The sequence below is a fragment of the Myodes glareolus genome, chromosome 13 (genome assembly GCF_982192425.1).
Source record: "Myodes glareolus chromosome 13, mMyoGla1.1, whole genome shotgun sequence".
Classification (NCBI taxonomy): Eukaryota; Metazoa; Chordata; class Mammalia; order Rodentia; family Cricetidae; genus Myodes; species Myodes glareolus.
The window spans coordinates 17,995,647-18,001,646 of record NC_142038.1 but is presented as its reverse complement, the minus strand read 5'-3'; positions in this window follow the sequence as shown (position 1 = coordinate 18,001,646).

Genomic DNA, 6,000 nt, shown 5'->3' with positions numbered 1-6,000 from the left:
TTAAGGGGCCCGGGAAATGGCTCTACGAGTGTAAGTGCTTACTGCTCCAACATGAGAATCTGAGTTTGGTCCTGAGGTGCTCAAGTAATTGTAATGTGGCTATAATAGACTGCGGATAGTCCAAGCCCTTGCAGGGTAGAGACAGAAACCTGAAGTAAGAGAGCTAGATATACTAGCCAAATAAGTCAACTCTAGGTTCAACAAGAGGCACTGTTTTAGCAAATAAAATGAAGAAAAAACAAGAAAAATACTCAGGCCCAGACCAAATATGGGAGCTCTCCCCCAGTTCCCTCTGCCCATGACATCCCTCCCTAGGCCCAGTACTAGGAGTCCTATAGAAATGTTCTCCGTTGAGAAGTACCTAAATAGAACTGAGAACAAGGAACTGAAAAGAACAGCTATGAACATAATCGAAGAAGGCAAGGGATGCAAAGAGCAAACAACCGAACACCTGAATGAACCTAGGGGATGCAGACATAGACTGAAGCTCACAAGCAGCTGAGTAAAATGAAGACATGGGATTTAAAAGCAGAATTCGGTGAAAATATAAAAACATTGAAAAAACTAAAGCCGAAATGAAGGAATAACTGGAAAAATTTTAAAGACCTAATTAAAAACTGTGGGAAAGCCCTATCTATAGATTAAGTTGAAGACAAAACATTAGGTTTGAGGATAAGGTAGAGTAATTGGGTACCCAATGAAAGGGAAAAAGTACACTAAAGAAAGATGTAGGCATTTCAGTATACACGAAAATGTCTATGAATAAATATTATTAATTGCTGGCATAGAAAAATAGGAATCAGAAGACAGTAGCACTGACTGGAACTTCAACCAGATTATATTAGAAAACTTCCCCGGAATTGAGGAAAGATACACCCATGTGATACAAAAGCATCCAGAACACCAAATAAGACTAGAAAAGAAACTCCCCATACACATGATAGCTAAATCACTAAATACAGAGAAGAAAATGAGGGTACTGAAGGCTAAAAGAGAAAAACTGCAAGGCGCACATAAAAGAAAATGCATCAGACTAACTGCTGATTTCTCAGTGGAAACTTTAAAAGCAAGAAGACCCTAGAATAATGAACTCCAAGTTCTAAAAGACCACAGATGCCAACCCAGGCTACTTTACCCACCAAAACTATTTGCCATGGTTGAAGGAGAAAAAAAACTTTCCATAATGTATACAATACTAAACCAATTCATATCCACCAAACCACCACTGTAGAGAACTCGCAAAGCAATACTTCAGATTGAAGCGAGGAATAGCATACTCGCGAGTCTACAGAAGCATGACAAATAAAACTATAATTACTGAAACAAAAAAATAACTAAAACTAGAAACATAAAAAATGACTGTAGTCAACATATACCTTTAACTAATAACTTTAGATATTAATGATGCCAATTCCCCAATGAATCAAAAGACATTGGTTAGCAGAAGGTATGTGGAAACAATACCCATCTTTTCCTTGTCCACAACCACCTTGGGATAAAAAGATGAAAAAAAGTATCCAAAACAGATGATACCAAGGAACAAACAGGCACCCCTATCTTGATATGTGTCAAAACAGAACTTTAAACCAAAATAAATCTGAAGAAATCAAGGAGAAGACACCATTCTGCTCAAAAAGAACAACTAACCAAGAAAACAATTATAAAAATAATTCTACCAGATTTAAAGCTGTGTTAGGGAGGTATAGTAATGAAAAACATCATGGCATTGACACAAAAACAGGCATGTAGACCTGTAAATAAAATAAAGAACCATGTGTGAATGGCCCAAACAACTGCCACCTGATATTTGGCAAAGATGTCAAAATATATGCCAGAGGAAATATGGTGTCATAATTAGGGTTTTCTATTGCTATGATGAAACGCTGTAACCAAAAAGTAAGTTGGGGAGGAAAGGTTTTACTGGGTTTACACTTTCACATTGCTGTTCATCATGGAAGGACGTCAGAATAGGAACTCAAATCCTTCCAGGGTGATCCTGGAAGCAAAGGCTGATGCAGAGGCTGTGGCGGTGGGCTTCTCACTGTCCTGCTTCCCCTGGCTTGCTCAGCCAGCTTTCCTATAGAATCCAGCTCACCAGTCCAGGAATAGCACCACCCACCATGGGCTGGGCCCTCTCCCATGAATAACTAATTGAGAAAATGCCTTGCAGCTGTATCTTGTGGAGGCGTTTCCTCAACAGAGCCTTCTTCCTCTATGATGACCCAAGCGTCTGTCAAGTAGACAACAAAACCAGCCAGAAACACTGAGCCCTTGTCAACTTGACACACAAGCACAATACTAACCCTTCTTTTCTTATTCCCCCAATTTTCACATTAAAATTATAAATAATTCTAAAAGTTCCATAGTCTATACAACTCTAAATACATCAAAAATGTCAGTCTCTTTAAAATACCCAATCTCTTTAAAAAAAATGTGACTTTTTCAGCTGTGGGCTCCTTTAGAAACCAAAATTATACCTTCTTCAAGAGGGAAAAACCAAGGCACAGTCACCATCTGAACCAAGGAAAACCAAACTCCAACAGTATAAATAACTCAATGTCCAGTATCTGGGATTCACCCCTGATCTTCTGGGCTCCTCCAAAGGACTTGGATCACTTCCCTAACCCTGCCTTTCACACATGACTGCTCTTTTAGACTTCAGTTGGCTCCATGGCTGCTACTGCTCTTGGTGGGCATCCCGTGGTACTGGCATGTCCAAAATGTTGGGATCTTCTGCTGCAGCTGGGCTGCACTGTCACCAGAAGCCTCCCACAGGCTCTCCTCTTGGGGCTAAGCTGATTCTTTGCATGACCTTTCAGTCCTGGGCCTTCTACTGCTACACCTTCACCTTCACCAATGACCTCTCCTGGCCTCACAGTGCCACGCCTCAGCTGCTCTCCATGGCCCCTTCATGCCTTTAAAACCAGTACCACCTGGGTGATGCTTACACATTCCCAAGTCCTGCTGCCAACGTGAGGTGACCACCTTTGAAACCCAACTTCTCTGTGCTCTCAGGGAACACTTCCCAGAAGATTTCACCTCAATGATATTGATCTCTTCTTAATCACAACTAATTTCTTAGCCTCAGCTAACCAGTATCAATTGCCCCACTAACATAGACGTTTCACTTTGGTAGTTCTGATATCTTGTGAATCATAGCTGATTCCTCTGCCCCAGCTTGCCAGAACCACAGAATCTTAATTCAGAACAACAAATGGCCCTAAAAGACTCTTGAAACTTCTATCTGAAACTTTATAAGCCAGGCCTCAATCTTCTGCACAGATCTCAACATTCTTATCTTCCAGGTTTCCACAGAACATCACACAGAGTTACTGATACTCACTGGCTTTTCTAAACCAAAGTTCCAAAGACCTACTACAATCCTCCCAACATGGCCAGGCCAGTCCTTGGTCCAAGTTTTGTCTTAGTTAGGGTTTCTATTACTGTGAAGAGATACCATGACAATGGAAACTCTTATAAAGGAAAAAATTGAATTGAAGTGAGTGCTTATGGTTTCAGAGGTTCGGTCTATTATCTTCACAGTGGGACACGGCAGCAAGCAGACAGACATGGTGCTGCAGAGGAAGCTGAGAGTTCTACCACTTGTAGGCAACAGGAAGTGAACTATAGCACTTGGCGTGGCTTGAACATATATGAGACCTCAGAGCTTGCCTCCACAGTGTCATACTGCCTTCAACAAGGTCACACCTTGTAATAGTGCTACTTCTCTGGGGGGCCATTTTCCTTCAAATCACCCCAGAGGGCATTTTCAATGGATGGTTCTGGGAAAGCTGAATTCCGCACATGGAAGAATGAAATTAGAACTATAACTACTACCCTGCACAAAAATAAACTCCAAATGAATGAAAGACTTCAACCTGAACCTGAAACACTCAAACTGCTGGAATAAAACATAGCAAGTATCCTACAAAATCTGCATGTAGGAAAAGACTTTCTGAGTATGATTTCATTCACTCTGGAACTAAGGTCAAAAGATATCACGTGGGACTTTATTAAATTAAAAGCTTCTTGGTAGCAAAGGAAACAGTCATGTGAAGAGGGAGCCAAGATCGGGAGTGAACCTTTTTCAGCTGTCCATCCCATTGGCAGTTAATAGTGAGACTATACAGAAAACAAAAACAAAAACAAAACCCAAGTAACAAACCAAGTTAAAGTGGGCTATTGATCTGAACAGAGAGTTCTCAAAAGAAGAAACAAAATTGTTTAAAAAAAAAAGTATCTCTGAAATGCTCCACATCCTTGCAATTATGGAAACACAAATTAAAAACACTTTGAGATCTTATTTTACTCCAATCAGAATGGCTAAAAGAACAACTGATATGAAATGTGGGCCAGGACCATGCCGTAACCAAGAAGCTGTCTGCAATTGACACCTGTTGGCAAAAGCAAAACCAGTTTTTTCCAGTGGAGTGTCATTGGGTATATTAACCATACTCCAGGGCTGGCTCTATACACAGAAGGAGTTGACTGACTCAAAACAAAACTCAATGGTGTTTTTGTGTTTTGATTTTATTTGGAAATTTTATCTTATTGGTCTTTGGCCTGTTTGTTTTAATTTCATTTTTGTACTTGTGGTAGAGGTTGTTTCTTGTTTTGGGGGGGTTTATTTTTTCAGAGAGAAGGGTTGGTACATAAAGTTGGGTGAGTAGGGTAGTGGGGGGGGAATCTGTAAAGAGTAAATGGAGGGGGCAACATGATCAAACTGTATTATATAAAAAAATAACAATAAAAAATCAAACTATGGTTTGGTATCCTTGTCAATTGTATTATGCTTTTCTTCCTAAGTCCAACATTTAGGGAACACACCCTTTTATTCCCTTGTGGGATGCACAGCAACTTAGATATTGTAAGAAGAAGCAATGATGAGACATAATCTATGCTCACAGTGAACAAGATGTCCACTGTAGGAAATGGACACTAACTAGTCTGTAAACACTAGTTAAATGGATTCTGAGATAGTTCACAACAAGTCACAGTCACAGGAGCAGAGCTTAGTAGTAAACGGAGAAAAGAGCATACAACTAGGAAAGAACCAGAGATTTGTGATGAGAATGGGAAGAATACGAAGATAAAGGAGAAATGGTGAGAAGAAGGTATCAATTTAGTGTTAGAAAACACAAAGAATAAAAAATTGTACTTGAATCAGTAGAAAAGAAGAGAGGATCTGGATACATAAACAGACAAATGTGCCTAAAGCTGATTTTTTTAAACAAAGGTGCAAAATCAATTCAGCAGTACTAAAGTTTACTCCTACAGACAAATCTCCACTAAAAAATACTAGTGCCCAAATCTCACACCACACACACACACACACACACACATACACACACACACAAATAGAGCAAAATGGATCTTAGAGTTAAGTATGAAATATAAAATGCTAAGATCTTTGGGCAGAAAATTATACCAATCTTTAGGAAGTGAGGTTCATCAGAGTTTCATGATACCACACATATGATCCATTAAGGAAAAAATTGTCAAACATGACATCATTGATACTAATGGTTTTGCTCTATAAAAGCATATGCCAAGACCATGAAAGTATAAATGGCAGAAGGAGAGGAAATATCTGCAACAGCATGCTCACCAAAGACGCAGCGTCCAGATTATAACATTCCCAAAACTCATGGTGAACATTTTGGTCAATTAGATTAGGAAAAGAATTAATCACATGAGTACATGTTTCACCAAAGGAGCCAGTTACACAGGGCATTAACAGATGAAAAGATGACTAACATTATTAGTTATTAATAACATCAGCAACAGCAAAGAACTTCCTGCATGCTAATGAAATGAGAAAATAAAAAGCAGAGACACAAAATGCTGTCACAGGTTCAGAGAAACGGGGCTCTTCCTTAAAACTGTTTAGATATTACAGAGATGAAAGTGTTCCATGGCCTGCTCATTGCTATGCTAAGCTCCAACAGTAGAAATCTAAACAGGTCTCTCTCTCTCTCTCTCTCTCTCTCTCTCTCTCTC